Source organism: Mesoplodon bidens (assembly GCF_964165515.1).
Source record: "Mesoplodon bidens genome assembly, chromosome: 7".
In the NCBI taxonomy this organism is placed as follows: domain Eukaryota; kingdom Metazoa; phylum Chordata; class Mammalia; order Artiodactyla; family Ziphiidae; genus Mesoplodon; species Mesoplodon bidens.
In genome coordinates, this window is record NC_138164.1 from 97,271,789 (window position 1) to 97,290,516 (window position 18,728).

Here is an 18,728-nt window from a genome sequence, read left to right on the forward strand (position 1 = left end):
TTATTTAGTCTTTTTTCTGCTTTGTCTATTTTGAAAAGGTAAGATATTGGATGAACCTTAAAGAGGGACAAAATATGAGGTCTTTAAAATCAGATGTTTAAAAGAGATAGTTAAGTGGCTATCTGAGTGACTTGGCAAACATCAACTTCTTCACCTGTTATATGGGAATAATATTTACTACCTTGTAGGAACATAGTGAAATACAATGAAATAATGTACATGAAAGTATTTATACATTCGTTATACTAAACAAATGACTAATTACTACTAAAATAAACAATGAAATAAGTTCCATCATTTGTACTATTGAACACTTGGTTCATTGGAAAAGTAAATTTCACTTAGCTTGATGATAATTATGCAGAATTTTAACTCAAGAATGGTGTTCTGTGGCTGAAAAATCTATCTTCTATTATCAGTAAAGTAGATCCAGGAGTTTTCACATGGATTAATGACAGTAAAAGAAGGACACCTGCTACTCAAGCAGATTGGCCAAAGAATCTTGGACCAACAGTACAGCCAGAACAACAGATAGCATTTTAGTACCTCTAGATTATTTTTCTATTATAGTAAGAGGCAAATTCAATTCTATAAAACAAATTCTAATGAGTTTTCAGGGAGGGTATCAGAAGTTGAAGGAGACCATTTCTTCTACCTGTGAATGAAATATGTTGTCTGCCACAACAGTAAACACAAGATGTTGTAGCCTTCAAGCCACTACAGCCACACTCCACCTCATGGTGAGCCCCTAGGGAACTCAGGTTGGAGGAAAATGGGCTGTTCACTGCCAAGCCCTCAGCCACTGCAGCCACCCTGCAACCGTATACCCTGAGGAAACTCAGGATGGGAAAGAACAGGATACTGGCTCTAGACAGCTAAGGTGAATATCAAAGGAATGATTTCAAGGAGCCCAGACTCTTACAACTTCCCATACATAGAAAAGTGCTAAATTCATTAACTTGAGATGTCTAATTTTCTTTAATTAACAACAATCTTTTGAAGTTTGGACGACCTGGTCTTCGTTGCAAAAACTCTTATATATCCTGATTCGTCCCTTACCTCTCTAGAGTACCTCCCTTACCTCACTCAGAGATATCTGAGAGTCTGTCTCTCAGCCTTGAAGTCCTAAGAAAATCCATGGAATAAAACATAATCCTCAACTTTTAGGTTGTGCCTTTGTTTTTAGTTGACATACCCTAACCATCAGAAAAAAACAAAACAAAACAGTAAGTTAAAAATAAAAAATAAAATCAATTACAGCTTTTAAAAATCCATCAGAGTAGCTGAGGGTACAAAAACCTAAGTAAGCTAAATTCCAAAAAGAGACAATATCTTTCCAGGTAAGAAAGGCCCGTGTCTGGTTTCATTCCTAATAAAATGGCAAAAAAAAGTATAAATGTACCATGAATGGGGGTAAAGAGAAAAAGGCCAAAGTTTTAATAAACTTCAAATGTCTCTGTGAGTTGGCATGATGTCTTACAATTCAAAGGAGCCACATTCACAGACTAAGTCTCCATTCACCTGAACTTCTTTCCTCTGGGTCCTTGGGTGATTATACACTCGCAGAATGCCCATGGCTGAGCACAGGGAAATCCCTTCCAGTTGTGCCAGACCTTCATGTGCTCAAAGCAGTGATCTGCATCTGGGATTAGGATATGAAAGCTAAGAAAGAATCCTGAGGAGCACTGGGCATTATCTCATGCATGGTAGAAACTCACTGTAGATGGGGAGCAAAACTGGAGGCAGAAGAAAAATCTCCTGTGGTGATGAAATTAGAAAAGGGTTGAAGAGAATAAACAATTCCTCAGAGGCTCAAAATGTCTGTGACCATAGTTAAAAAAAAAAAAAAAGAGGGCTTCCCTGGTGGCGCAGTGGTTGAGAGTCCGCCTGCCGATGCAGGGGACACGGGTTCATGCCCCGGTCCGGGAAGATCCCACATGCCGTGGAGCAGCTGGGCCCGTGAGCCATGGCCACTGAGCCTGTGTGTCCGGAGCCTGTGTTCCGCAATGGGAGAGGCCACAACAGTGAGAGGTCCATGTACCACAAAAAAAAAAAAAAAAAAAAAAAAAAAAGAGAGAGAGAGAACCCTCCCATGGAAAGGAAACATGGTAATAGGCTAAAGTAGAGAGCTCCTAAGCTTTGCTGCAAAGAAGCAAGAAGATAACGTGACCCACGATTTAGAAAACAAAATCAACAGAAGCAACCACCGTGAATTAAACAAGCAATTGTAGGCGTGAAAAAAATCACACATCAGAAACTCAAGTATTCTGAATAAAAGTGGATAAAAATAAGGAAGATTGAAATAGCTGTTGACTGATTGCAAAAAGAAAAAAATGGGGAAAAAAAAGGTAAAATCATCTTTAAAATAAAGAATGACTTAAAAGGAAGCCCAGGGAGAGCTTATTCGACCAAAAGGGGCATTGATGCTAGGAATTAGAAGAACCCCAAATAAATGAAATTAAAGTAAGAAGTAGGTAAGAATTATATTTAATGTAATTTAATATAGAAGATATTCAATGAATATTCAATATACATATTCTATAATTCTTTGAAGAGAAAAAAATACAACTCCTAAACAAAACTGATGTTTAGAACAACAATCAAAAATACTCCAGAAATAAAGAAAACACAATTCATTGTTAAAAGAGAAGCAAATGGTCCTAAAATGAATAAAAAGGTGCTTATCTCACAATAAGTAATATGTAAACTAAAACAGTACTGAAATGCTATGCCACACCCTTCAAATTGGCAAAAATTAAAGTTTGGCAATATTCTCTATTGGAAAGGCTGGAAAGAAACAGATATTCTCACACATTTCTGATTTGAGCACAAAATGTACAAGTCCAATGTTTGAAAACTTTCCAATATCTCATAAATTATTTTAGTTCTCTGATCCAATAATCTCACTTCTAGAAATCTCTCCTAAAGACACATCTCCAGAAATATAAAATAAAATATGCACACGATTATTCACTGTAGCATTAATTGTAATAGTAAAATATTTTAAACAATCCGAATGTCCATCCACAGGGGACAGAAAAACAATGGAATGTTATGGAATGTGAAAAAATAGACACACGAATAAGCAAATGAATCAAGGGAGTTTTCTGTATCCTATTTTGGAGTGACCTCCAAGAGAAAGAAGGCAAGATGAAGATCAATGTATCTAGTAGTCTTTTTTTTCATATAAGAAAGGAATGGAAGTAAGGATAAGTTAGGCAAGAAAAATTGCAGGAAGTATGAACAAGAAACTAATAATTATTAGTTATAAGATTTGGGATGGTGGAAACTGAGGTGGAAGAACAGAAGAACTTTTCTGAGTATGCAGTTTTGAATTATTTAAATGCCTTATCTATCTGAAAAGTAAAATGAAATTTAAAAGGTGTAAAACTTAGACTTGGAAACAAACTGAGAAATTCTTCTTAACTGTATATCAAGTGTCTAACGTATCCATTGAAGGAAAAGAATTGGTCAAATAACATAAACATAATTCTGTGTAGGACATATCTGGCGGGAGGAGGGTCGGGGGGACCTGCAAATAACAAACTTCACTTACTGGCCTACTGTTAACATACTATTGATTATGCAATTAGAGTTAATTTTTGAATCTCACAGGATAAAACAAACAAGTAAATATTTAAATATTATTGGGAAAAAAAAGGTTTTAGTGTCAGAGAAAAGACATAGATTTGCTAGGATCATTTACTGAAAGAGCCTTGTAAGAATAGCATCCCAGAAGACCTGGAGTCCAGATCTTGGCTAATTCCAAGCAGGGAAATTAGAGGGTGAAACTGGGAATTCTTGCTGTGCCTGAGAGCAGGGAGGGTTCAAAAATCACATAGGGACCTAACAAAAAGACACAGAAGCCAGGTTAAAGGGTCAGTCTCTGGCTAAATTTGACATGTTTGAGCCTAAAAAAGAAAAATGATGATACTTGATTTTAAAACATTGAATGGATAAAAAATACGGTGATAATTAAAACAAAAGAGGGAAACACACACACACACACACACACACACCCTTTGTGTGTTGGCATCACTTCTGCCATCAGTGGTAATGATTGTTATACCTATGCATTACTATGAAAATTAGTAATAAAAGGTAAATAGACTTTACCCCTTTTTAAAAAGATACTCAGTTGTTGTGGCAGTCTTTTCTCAGAAGAATACCTGCTAATATGTGGGATAAATATGCTAGAAAAATATTATTTTGAAGCCCCCAGTAAACTTATTCTTTCAGAAAGTAATGGATGCTAAAACCATTAGTCTCATGGCGCCAAAGAATCATCCAACAGGTTACTTGCTAACAGCCAAGAGAAAAACAAACCTTCTCAAACAAACGATCTGTCAACTGTATTTTCACACAATTGTCAGACTTAGAATCTCTAATATTGACACAACCTGACGATATATGCCTCCTGATGCAATGCAAAATAAAATACACAGCATTGTTTTTCAAGTCTTTTTTCCAGCAGCAAAAATTCAAGCCTTCAGACATAACATTTTACAATATAAAAGTGATAGGAAAAAAAAGTTAATACACTCTGCAAGGAAACAATCTGACAAAGACAGAATATAAGACATTCTATAGGACAACTGGTCTGCTTTCTTCAAAAAGTCAATATCAGGGGAAAATGAGGAACTGTGGATTAGAAAAGACTAAAAAAAAATCTAAAAAATATTATGCATGAATTTAACTTGGTTTAACTCTGGTTTTAAAAAATATTGTGTTGGATTTATTTTGAAGCAGAGGAGAAAATTTAACCATTAACACTACATTAGCTAATATTAGAAAACTATTGTTATTTTTTTAAGTGTGATGATACTGAGGTGAAAAATATTAATATTTTTAGAAGAAACTTGAAGTATTTAAGGTGAACTATCATGACTTGTGTGGCTTACTTTCCATCTTTCAACTGCTTGAGAAGATTAGATAGGCTAGAAAGATGATAAAAAGATAGATGAATAGAGTGGTAAAGGAAATATGAGTAAATGTTAATTTTTAAATACAGTTAATTTTCAAATGTATAGATAATTATTACCACTCTTTTAATATCTTAAAATTATTTTAATGTTTGTACATTTTCATAATAAAAGTTTTATTATGATTACCTCTAATGTAAACAACTCTAGAGGGGAAACTAAATCTTCTTTGGGTGATGTTCAAATTAGAACAGATTTCTGGTTAACTTGGCATTGGTTAGCTGCCTTTCATTTCTTCATCTTTTTGATATTAGAAACTAGCAGTTGTGCCCTACTGAAAACTTCCTTTGCAAATAGGGGAAGCCAGTCTGAGTAATCAAAGTTATTTGGTGGAGCACCCCAGAAAGCCCTGTAATTCCTTTTTTTCTTGTTTTGTGCCAATTGGAACATAAGCTCAATGGCTGAAACAAGTTTTAGCTACCATATTGGTTCAGGAGCTGACATGCCAAGGATTGTAGAGTAGGACTATATAAGATGCCTAATCCCCTTATGTGTGTGAATGTTCTACTATTAGACTTATTTTAATGAGAGAAAAAATAAAACATTTGTGTTCACACCACTGTAATTTTAAGGCTTCTATTATTTTCAGTTTAACCTAATCCAAACAAATACAGCATTCATAAAATTTTCCTGTCCAGATTCCAGATGTGGTTATGTGAAGAAAATTTTCATGGCTATTTGTTGTAGACTGATTAATGGTCCTTAAATGATATCTATGTTACCTTATATGGCAAAAAAGACTGCAGATGTAATTAAATTAAGGATCTTGAAATGGAGAGATTATCCTGAATTAGCCAGGTGAGTTTTTAATGAAATCACATGCATTCATAATCCTTCTTATAAAAGAGGGAGGCAGAGAGTGATTAGAGAAAGAGAGAAGGCAATGTGACCATGAAGACAGACATTGGATTGATGCTTCCACAACCCAAGGAATCCTGGCATCCACCAGAAGCTGGAAGAAGCAAGAAATGGATTCTTCTGTAGAGCCTCCCAAGGGAGAGTAGCCTGACCAACACTTCCCTTTCAACGCAGTGAAACTGATAATGGACTTCTGGTCTCTATAAAAGTGAGAAAACAAATTTCTGTTGTTTAAAGTAATTACTTGTGGTAATTTTTTATAGTAGCCACAAGAAACTAATACAATATCTATTTCCACATGTAGAAGCAATTAGCCAGTTTCATGCTTTGCATTTGTTTCACATTTATAGCATCCCGACCAGATTGTGTTCTACAATCTGGCTAAATATTCACATTAAGATCCAATGGAAGGCACGTTCGAATGTTCGAAAGCAAAATTAAAGAGCTCTACATTTCCTGATATACGCTACCACAGCAGCAACACCAACTAACAGCCCCTGACTGTTTTCTCTGTGCTGGTGCTCACTAATCTCAACTAATCTGAGCAACTCAATGAAGTGGAGATTTTGCTAGTTTCCTATTTAAGGATGGCAAAACAGTGGCTTACACAGTTTAAAAGCCCACAGCGACTGTAGTGGCAGGGTCCATCTCAAGAACAAAGATGTCTGACTCCACAGCCTATACTTTTAACCAACATAACTAACTCACCATCTCTAAAAAGGTAGCACTGATCTTGGACTTGAGTCTACCTTAGGATACTTGGTATATATCAATTATCTTCTTTTTCTAATTCACTGGCGTCAGGTATGAAATAGACTTCTATTTGTAATTTGTTGCTATCAGCTGTCACACTTCTTGTTTACAAACTTTTACCAGGTACTACAGAAAGATCAAATTTCAGCAGGTTTAAGACCTTAATTGCAGCATCTTGTGATAGATGAAGACATCTTTGATGAATCATTAACAGAGAAGTTAGCTAGAATTTGACACCTGAAGAGTTAGGGAGCAAAGAAATTACAAAATGCATGCAAAATGCAATCTACTGTCTTGTATGGAATTTTCAAGCTAGTGTCAAATAGATTACAAAACCTACCTACTCCATGAGAGATGTGCATTTTCATTACGAGGGAAAAACTAGCAATGTAACTCACTTAAAAATATGACAAAAAGTATCTAAATGAGCAATTAATATTGAATTCTGTTCATAAAAATTAAATTGTTCAGAGTTTTTTGTTTGATTTAGTTTCAAATTTGTATCGAGCCCCCCAAATTCAAGAATTTATTTTTATTATAAGAAAAAATCAAATTCATCTTGATTCATGGGAAAATTATAGACTTTAATACTATTCACTTATTAATTTTTATGATATCTATCATTTTTATTAGTGCTTTGCATTTTCTAAACATTCCTACAAAATTATATAATCTCAAACCCATAACATTGTAAGGTATGTATATCAACATCCATATTATGGGTAAATAAAGTGAATTTCAAGATTTTAAGTAGCTATCCATACTCACATAGCAAATAAATGTTAAATTAGGTCTTTAAGTCTTTCAGATTTCAAAGTCTACACAAAATTTTAGCTGCATCATCCTGCGAGGGAGCTGTAAGAAAATCTCAGAGGTGGGAAAATATATTAACTAGAAAATGACAAACAGAATTTGCATGTGTGTAAGCATTTGGCAAATGTAATTCCAATCCTTCTGGCTTAATTTGAGTCATTTAAAGTCACATGGGGGAAAAAAAAAAGAAAGAAAAGTATCTGCAATGACCTTCCTGGCACCTTGTCCTTGTAACTCTGTAACTTGTACTGCAGAATCCGTTAAATTTCTCTAGGCATTTGACCCCTACTCAGATCATGAGACCACACATTCTTATGGGGGAAATACAAGAGTGTTTTGTCAGCAGTTTATTTACAAAGTAACAGTGAATCAACCTTGCTACCAGATTTACTTAGACTATGGTGTTCTAGTTCTTCAAGAATGGTTTATTTCTAGGGGCAGGACAGGAATAAAGACGTAGATGTAGAGAATGGGCTTGAGGACATGGGGAGGGGGAAGGGTAAACTGGGGCGAAGTGAGAGAGTGGTATGGACATATATACACTACCAAATGTAAAATAGATAGCTAGTGGGAAGCAGCCGCATAGCACAGGGAGATCTGCTCGGTGCTTTGTGACCACCTAGAGGGGTGGGATAGGGAGGGTGGGAGGGAGATGCAAGAGGGAGGAGATATGGGGATATATGTATAGGTATAGCTGATTCACTTTGTTATAAAGCAGAAACTAACACACCACTGTAAAGCAATTTACTCCAATAAAGATGTTAAAAAAATAAAAAAGGAATGGGTTCTTTCTTATTCAACAGTAATTTGGACCTTGTCTAGTATTTCATTTCTCCCAAAGTTGAAATTGTTACCCATGACACTATGACTCTCAGTAATGGAATCTTTTCTTTCTGCTGCTGGATCTCCTGAATGTTGTTTGGATTTCTAAATAACTGAATTCTAGATAGATTTCTCTGGTTTATAGCTTGGACTTCTGTCCTTTGGATTCATTCTGGACTTTTTGCTGTTTTTTTCTACTTTCTGTGTCTTGAATCTTTCATTAGAGCATGCCATCTACCACCACCCTTCTACCTTCCTGCCCAGGTGGTCATCCTTGTCTCACCAACCCCATGGCTGCCTAGCTCATATTTTCAGCTTTCTCTGGTTTGAATGCTCTTATGGCTGTCCAGTGGAATTATGAAGGTTTCTCCTTAATTTTTTATAAAAGAGAATGATGGAATATCATTTTAAATGTCTGTAGGGCTTGTGAAGTTTTCTTCTTTATTTAAAAAAACAAGGAGTATGATATAACAGAAGATAGCATCATATGTTTGGGTAGCAGATAGACCTGGGTAAATGCCTGGCCCTTCCATTTAATCACTATGTAACTGAGGAAGCGACCTGGAAATAAATGGTCCCTTTCTCTTCTGTTGGGTTTATGCACCCTATTTATAGTCCTATCTATATTTTTCCTTAATTTCTCTCAAGCCCTGCTTCATTGATCCTATTGTACTGGACTACTTTAGCCCAAGCCCTTGAAATTTTCTACCTTTACCATGTGGAGACTTGTAATGCACCTTCCTGCCTTGAGTTTCACTCCTTTTAAAGTTCATTCTCTTCACTGCTTCCATGATCTCCCCTGATTTTACACATCATTCTCTGACTAGAATATCCTTTCCTCTTCTACTAAGAATTCCTATTCATTTTTCAAAACTCAGTTTAGATACTACCACTTGTGGGAATCCTTAGAGGACCCCCTTCACTATTCCCTTTCTCTGCTCCACACATACTCACCAACTCTCTGGGTTAGGAGGGCCTCTTGCATAATCCTGCATAATCCCACAAAACATATTAGCATTTACCATGCTGGGTTTTCATTGTTTATATATGAGTTTATCCTTGAACACTTGAACTTTTTATTTCTATAAATCTATAGTTCCTAGTATAGTAGTTTGAACTTATTAATTACCCAAAAATTAATTATCAAAAAATAATTGAACTTATAATTTCCATCTTATGCAAAGATGGAAGTTACCACTGCAACTCTCAGAAGCAATTGAGAACTCCCAATAAAGGGAACTCAGCTTTATCCTTCAGGAATACATACTATTTTTTTATCATTCCTTTTTTCACTTCTAGCTGCAAGTCTAATATGTCAGCTTCCAGTTACTCTTTGATTACCATAAGGCAGGGAAATAGGATCATTTTATTGACTAGATTTTATGAGTTCTGCTCTGATAAGTAGTAAGTGAACTGGTCATCCAGTCATCCATTTATTCATTTAATATAAATTTATTAAGCCCTCACTATATATCTGGATCTCTATTAAGGAGTCCTGGGTACTAAAGACAAAACAAAACAAAACCAAACAATAGTCCTTCAAGCCCATAATCTAATAGAAATGTATTGTTGTAAATGCCCACTCTCCCCCTCTGATTGCCTTATGGAAAAGAAGTTCCTATATCTATACAAATATATAAATATACATATTAATGCAAATATATGACTATATAAATAACATGTATAAATAAAAATAAAACCTAGTAGTTTCAACATCAAATATTCAGTCCCAGAATTTGAAGCTGACTCACAAAATTCTGGATTTTTCTTTCCCTCTCCGTCTGTCAGCAGTGCTTGGCCAAGCACACACTGATTTTGTTATTATTACATAAAATACTCATCTGCCTTTTCACCATTCCTACACCCAAAGACATCGCCTTGCATTAGTGGACATTGGATATGACACAATGTCAAGCTGGGCTTCTCTAATGAAATTCTGGATGACTCTGGGATAACCTATTACTTGACCTTGTAGTGGATACATGTATGTTACATCTATCTCCTTTTGAAAATCTCCTTCCATAATGACTTAACTAGTCAGATTGCTAATTGAAGCGAAGTTTAAAGAGAGAAAAAACAATCTAAAGTTCTTTATTTTCTAACATTCCTTCTGTTCTCAACCCTAAATTAAGCCCTGGGGCTGAGGAGTGAGTTGCACTGCCCCTCCTGACTGCAACACCTCAGGAAAACACCTCTTTTTCCACTGGTGAAGATACCAAAGGGAGTAATACTAACTTGACATCTGAAAAATTTCTCTACATTTGCTATATAATGTATCCTATCGTGAGCATGACACCTCATCATATTCACAGTCCCGCCCACAATGAAAGGGAGGAGATTACACCAGGAGAGTACACAGGGGAGCAGGGATCTTGGGAACAATCTGAGAATCCTGCCTACCATATCATATTATACCCTAAGTTTTAATAATTCAGAGGGCTTGGTTCAATTCTACTGAAAGCAGACTGATTTATATTTTGGATTAACACAACTCATTAAGCTCAGATGCTATGGTGTCTTGCATATGCACTTAATTTTTCTAGAGACTTTCTTTAAAGAGTTGACACTAGAGAATTCAGATAAAATTTTAAGAGATTAGGAAGCAAATTATTATACACATAATTGAAAGTGTTTACAAAACAAGCAAAACCATAGTTTTATCTTGTTGATTTGAAAGATCTGTTGCTTTGAATTGTATTTTCATTTACACGTTTATCTCTCTACTACTGTGTCAGAGATTTAATATTATTTGAAATATACTTCTAGAACCTTTTATTACATTAATGATTGGTTAATGGTTAAGAATTATTTAAAGTAGATTTTTCAGATACGCAAATTATGACTATTAAAGTCCATTTTGCTTTCAACTGCCATGGTTAATGCACTTTATTTACCTTCTGTTTTATTTTTAAGAAGTTTGGAGAAAATATTTTCTTTCAAAGATCATTTTCTTAGGGATATTGAATTTTCTTTGGTATCCTTTTTAATCTTTCCTAGTAACGAAGTCACCTTACAAGTTATTGTCTGTCTTTTAGTAAATAATTCTTATCTCTTCCTCCGCCTTTAGGATATTGACTAGGTTGGTTGCAAATAGTTTATCCATTTTCTCCCAGACTGACATTATCTCTACTCCTAGAGATCCTTCTAGGTAGTAGAGTCATGTCACTAAAACCTAATTTTTAGCTGTGTACCTCACAAAAAACTACCATGAAATATCCAGACAGATATACAAAAGCAAAACATCAACAGCTTTGCCCTATGCCTCACCTGTAAAAGTATTCCCTCTCTCTGTCTGTGGTGATTTATTGAGATGATGAAATGGCCCAAGGTAGGCTACATGAATCATCACAGAGGCTCTTGCTAGAAATACGGGAGGGTCTCTCTTTCTTCTGGGTCACTGAGATTTTAGTCTATCACCTGTAACTTCCAATGAAACTTTGCAACTTTTGAATGTGAAGCTAGTCTGCTTGAGAATAAAGCCAATACAGAGGAAAGCAGTGGCAAGATGTAGATACAGATATAGGAATAGATATAACATACATTTCTATTTATATACAGTTATATATGTGAATGTAGAGGTAGATAGATTGAGAGATAGATAGCCAGATCTTTCTATACTCATAAACATCACATAAGGAAAAAGAATAATTATACTATTAGTTTTGAGCCTCTAGATTCAGCTATACAGTATTCATAATTATATCTGTGTAATTTAAAGATATGCAAGCCAATAAAGTATTTCATTTAAACTAGTTTGGATTCCATTTCTGATCTTTAAAACCAGAAAAATCTCAACCAGTACAACAATCACACCAGGTATTGATTATTAGAACACAAAACTCTAATGAAATAAGAAAAGAGATACAAAAATAAAACTGATACAATTAAAGCAATTGAGGGTTTGCTCATGAAGATGACTGGGAGTTTTTCAGACTAAAGGTCTAAAGGTCAAGAGGCAAGCACAATGTGACTAACGTGTACTCAGTTTTTTTTCAAGTTGTTCAGACAAGTTCTATGATGCTGGAATACAGAGAAATTCTTAGAAGCTTGATTATGAAATATTAAAAAAAGAACTATATATCACAGAGTAATGAATTACACAAATGTTTTATACCATGCTACCCAATGGTAGCATGAATACATTCTTAGCTGAAGCCTCAGCAATACCAACTTAGGTTATTTAGTCTACTTTGGTGGAATACTATATTACCAGTTAGAAGGACCAAATTATTCCAGGTGCCGACTCTCTTTTTTAGCCTCCCTAAATCTACTCTTCGCCCTTCTGCATTATATTCTAAATCCTGGGGGGGTGACCATGAAGTTTCTCTTTCCTTGGTTCGCTTGCTTTCTGGCTTCTCTTTGGGTTTAGGCAGTGGAGGTTCCTTGAAGGACTTTAGGAGGTAATAAGAAGATGACATCAGGGAATTAATTTTCTCCTGGCTGTGTTTATCTAATGAAGACCAGTGCTTCTTTCACCCAGCCCACTCCCATATAGCTACTGCCCCACTAAAAATTCCCTCTACTTCTCCTTGAAGTCCTGGGGTAGTAAGGGTTCCCCAATATTGGATCTCCCAGAAACTTCTTAATTTGTCTAAACCTTGCCTAAGTCACTTGGATTGAGTGTGCCATGTTTTCTCACAGTACTAAAGTTATTTTTATTTGTTCTTTATAATACGTCCTGTAATTTAAAAATATTCTATAAAGTACATGCATTGTTTTTAAAAATCAGAAAACAACAAATAATTTTTGGAATACATTTTCTTAGAAAATGTCTGGTGAATATTCTAGAAACTTGCAACTCAGTAGTGATTATGTCTGAGGAAAAGGAATGAATGTATGTTGACATTTTTATACTGGGCAGCACATTAGGGGATTTGCATAAATCATCTAATTTATGCAAGTGTAGTTTTCTAGATCCTATTTTATATATGAAATAATTGAGACTGGTCATATATCTAGCAAACAGAAGCAGCAATTCAAGATTACACCACATACATAGATATAATCAGTTGGTATATAATACGCATTGGTAAAGAGGATGATAAATGTACTATATATGAAGTAGGGATCTCTGTTCATCTGGGAAAATAAGCACTATTCCTCCTACTTTTAAAATATCAATAGTAAAGCATTGCTGAGCAGGTACTGCGCATCTTTTTATTGGAGACTCAACTGTATAGCAAATCACTGTCCAAAGTAGTTTAGTGCTGTAAATAAGTTCAAGTAATTTGCACTCAGACTCTGTGTTTGAATCCCAATTCTGTTGCTTGGCCATTATTTTAAATCTTGCTAATCTTCAATTTTTTTATCTGTAAATTAGAGAAAACGATAGCTTCTCTCTCATAGGCTGTCTGGGATGATTAAAAACATACATAATAAAGTTAAGCACAAGGCCTAGGAGAGAGTGAATTAATATTATTAATATAATAAATGGGTTGGACAGTTATTATTAATAATAGTTCTTTTCTAATCCTGGTATTCCTGCTTATTGTACTCTATAGAATATTTGAATAAGTAATGCACACTACATCAAAGTGTAATGGAGATTTCAAAGTTCAGGTTAAATGTACTTCTACAAATATTTATAAACCAAAATAGCACCTTTTTGTGCATGAAGCAACAAAGAACAAAAAAGGCAGAAAATAAAGAGAGTAATAAAAATTTGTTTGTTTCACCATGACCAAATATCCTGCCTGAATCCCCACATCTTTGAAAAATGCCATAGAGGTCACTAATTGAGAAACATATCATACCCAAATAAATATACTTTGAGTAGAATAACATGCCAGTGTCTCAGTAATTACACTTACATAATTCACTAAATCATATACAGTAAAATCATGTAGGGTTGAAAGAAAGTGCCCTGAGTTACAATATTACATTTAAGTTCTTTCCCTAAGAGAATGCTCAAGGCTTAGAAAGATGCCTTCAAAACACATGTGGGAAGGAGAGGATGACCATGAAAATCCTGACAGATCACTTACAATGACAACATATAGGACCACATCTAGTCAGGAAGCTTCTACCTGTTACCTTTCAATTGTTACTGGCCGTGTGCTTCATTTAATAAATTGTATAAAGTAATCTTTCAGATTCAGTGTTGAAATGGGATTTGATTTCCACTCATGGTGAATGCTTTGCGTTGGAAAATACAGAATATTTGGCAGTCTGTATTAAAGTTCCCAATAAGTACATCAAAAATAACTACAAGCATAGGATGAAGAAAAGAAGGAAGAAAAATATAACTTCACCTTTACCTCCTAGACCTACATGAATTATTTTATATTTGGTCATGCAGTTCAATGGACATGAATGTAATGTATTTCTGTGAGTTGCCTTTGGTCTGATTGCAAACTTTTGTAAATAATCACATGAAGAGATATGATATCATTTTAACACTTCACATAGATTGTGGCCAAACCTTTCATTGTTCTGGTTTATTTTCACCAGATACCTAAGTTCACCATTCTCAAGACTGGAGAAAAGAATGTACCAGAAAGAAGCAAAAGGATCTGAATTTATGGTTGTCAACCAATATTCCAACTCCATGTACATATGACGGATGTGAGAAAAATCCATCAGGGACAAGAGAATGACTAGAATGAATCTCCTTTACGGAGACGAAAGGGTCTCTAGAGTCTCTGAGATAGTGTCTTTAGGTGTGTGATAGCTTGAGTCTATGTAAATCCAATCACCCTCTGCCTCAAGGTGAGAAATTGTGATTAAGAGAGAGTAAGGTCATATGAATTCATATGTTTTTGAATTATGTTTTGAATTCACTAGAAGATTCCAAAAGCTCAGAATTTCACCAATTCCAAAATAAAAGCTCTAGAAATTGATGGCCATTGTCCCGGAGACAAAAGTTCAAAACAAATTGCATGTATCTTGGTGTCGTCTCATGGCTCCTAAGGACCATAATTCTCCTCAACCTCTCTCCCACCCGCTGTTGAGCTCTTGCTCTAGAACCACTGATTTGAAAGGGAGGTGGGCGGGGGTGGCAGAGGATGGAGAGGAAGAGAAGTGTGGTTAAGCAACATTGTTCCAAATTGTCAAAGCTAATGAATTATCCCACCCCCCTTAAGGAGAAATAATGTATCAACTGAAATTTTAACAGGTAAGTTTCACTGATATTTTAATACCTCTGAGGCATATTTGCTTCTTAAAGGTGAAAGGGATGGGAAATATTTGATAATTGCAAAACTAAAAAAAAAAAAAAAAAGTTTAAAATGGTGAAGTTAGGAAAGAAATGGTACCATGGATTTTGTGGAAGCCAAGGTCCTGTTCTGTGCTGCAAGACATTACATCTTTATCACAGACCCTACTGCTGGACTTTCTGGATGGACTGTAGGGTCATGACAGTATGAGTCTCTCTGCAGAGTCGCTGACCCTGGGCCCCGTCCAGACTTTTTCTGTGCTCTTAGCCACCTGGGCTCACCAAACCAAAAATCATCAGAAATTCAAATAGTCTTCATTTGTATTTGACCCCTACACTTCCTGAGGTGTTTGAGAAATGAAAATCAAGGGATTAGACATTACATGTAGGTCCACAGGACAATCCGTTTTTTAAGCAGTAGAGTGAAGATTTCAATTCTTATGAAAACTGAATATAAAACTTTAAAAAACCTTCTAAAGATAAAATTTTCATTCATAGGCATTATTTCTGGCTTTCATTTTATGGTGTAAGAATATGTATCTATAATAAAAGTGCATTAGCATTTTAGTACTTCTCTAAATTTCATTTTAAATTAAATGACAAAATAAAATATAAACTTTATCTACATGATTAATCCTTTTTTACTTCCAGCAAGACTAAGTCTGTGCAATTATTCGAGTGGCTACGGAGACCACCTCGTAGGGAATTCAAATTCAAGGCATCTTGGCTGTTCCACTTGTGTACCATGAGTCAGAATGATTGTGTTCTGGTCCTGGAGTTGACTCCTGAGTAATGACTGGAATTAGATAAATGAGCTAACCTCCCTCAACCAACAAACCTGGAACATATACTACAAAACAATTGGGCTGGATGAATTCTAGGGTAGCTTCCAAAGGGAGCATCCAAATTAAGAAGATTTTTGTCCACCCTTTCCTCCCACACTATTTCCACTACCCATGAATGCTACAAAAAAAATTAAAAAGAGCATATCACTTCCATTTTTAATAATATTTTGCATTACATAGGGTTATTCATTTTACAAATGATGTTATTCCATCATTTTGAAATGAAAATTCAGTATTAAAAATCAGTATGATAAAAAGGAAAATATTTCCTGTTCAAATTAGCAAAACTTGATAAAAACACTATCCCTTCTTGGATTTTATGTCCTTAGAAGGTAAAATTAATCTATCTGGCCCTTGGTTTTCTCATAAGGAAAATGGTATTAATTGTTACCTAATAATGTTGCGGTAAGAACTGATTCAGAATAAATGCAAAATGTTTACTGTGAAACAGGTGTTGCAGAAATAACGCTGATGTTGAAAACAATGACGATAATGTCTTAGTATAATTAAATCCCTCAGGGATGTTTAAAATATGATGTTATTCATATGAAATTCATATATACAGCATAACTTTGGAACATATCTACCAGGCAAATTGGGATTTACTGGAAACACAGCCTTTAGAACTCAATAATTGGGGACAAAGCCAATCACTCACTAGAGTATGTTTAACAAATGTGAAAATTTTGAGGCGACGGAAGGTTAGAATTTTTCCTTCACTTTGCCCATGTGTGGTCTGTGGGTTTTTAATTCTACATTATTAATTTGGGAATAGGTGGAGCTATTGTGATGAAGGATTTAGAAATCATCGCTTTCCTCAAGGAGTTAACAAGTACCAGGCATAACTGAAGGAACTATTTTAAGCTGGCTTGGCAGGAGAGTCTCCCTGCCGGACAGAGGGGAGAACAAGACGCCAGCCTTGGCAGAAACCCTGTGCATTTAATGCCCAAACTGACGGTACTTAGGTGAACATCATGTCCTGGATCTCCTGTCCAAAGAGATAACCTGTCAAACCCTTTGACTGAACTTATACAATCTCCATATGGCCACGGGGAAAATATTCTGACAGATTCAGAAAATGCATCTGCATTTTGAAGCATCCCATTCGGCAAGGGTCATAGGACCAGAGCAAACCAGCGCACCACACCGCTGATTTCTAGAGTGGCTTCTGAATAAAATGTCCATGTCATTGACTAATGGAAAGAGTGACTCCCTCACAGTCCATATTCCTTTTACGAGTAGAAAACAAACTATAACTTTGCCTTTTATGTGATTGATTTTCACATGCTTCCGTATCATTGACATGAACAACAGAACTGCAAAAGATCTTTTCATTCCTACCCAATATAATGATGATGATGGAAATAATCATATAATCAAGCATGCCAAGTGGACAACAAAGAACCTATTTGAATGAAGGTCAAGGAAACAGGTAGAAGGTGAAATGAGTGAATCCATTGAGGGCACAAGCCCTAGAAACAACAAGAGGATTGGTCTCTGAAACTTCTGGGCAAAGACATAACTCACCTCCAATGGAGAGAAAGTGAAGGAGCATAGTGATCCCCAGGCCAGGGGTGATAGGTGGAGATCAGAGGGAAGGGAGTGTTGGCTGATCCCTGGTGGGCTGTTCCCAGATTCCCACCTATGAGCATAAGATTCTGGGAATATGATGGAAATACCTATAATAAACAAAGGAGCAGTGTTTCCTAATGAGCGAGGCCATGGGTTCTGGAGTCAGAGACAACTGGTGTGTGCTTTATTAGGTATGTGACTGTGGACCGTTCACTTAACCTCTCTGACCTGCAACTGAATTATCTGCATGGATCACAATGCCAGCTTCATAAGATTGTTGGAAGGATTAAGCCAGATAAAATCTCTAGAATACATTAGTCCAGACTATGATAGATATTATCCATTGTTAAATAAGAATATTTGTGATTAGTTACATGTATGCATGCATGCATCTCTGTACCTATGTAGCTCTGCTTTAGGACTAACAGTGTGTGAACGGTCTAGGGCATCTTTCACTCCTTAGCCATGACTTGGTTTGCTTCTCTGCCTGGTTATCCTCTCCTTCATCTAAAATACAGGTAAACAATTACCGATTAGAAAAAATAAAGTGACTTTCCTGACAGAAGACATTCTCCAATAGGCCAAAATATCACTGGATGCATTCTCCCTGACTTTAGCAAAATGAATATTTGGAGAGATCAGAACCTCACCCACAGTCTTGACAGCTTCAGACCTATCACGGGCTGTCAGAGCAGTGACCTGAAAGTTGAGGAAGCATGAGACTAACATCAGGTGACAGTTGTCTTATTCATGATCTCTAATGCTTGAGAAAAGAAGTACGAAAATGCAGCAGAGAGGTTAATACTATTGCCAGCTGTTACCCAGCTACTCAGATATCACCTAGATGCATACTTAGGTCTGTCTGACTCAACGCCCATGCTTTCCCCAAGACACATGGCTTTCATGCTGTTACAATTTTGCCTCTTTCTC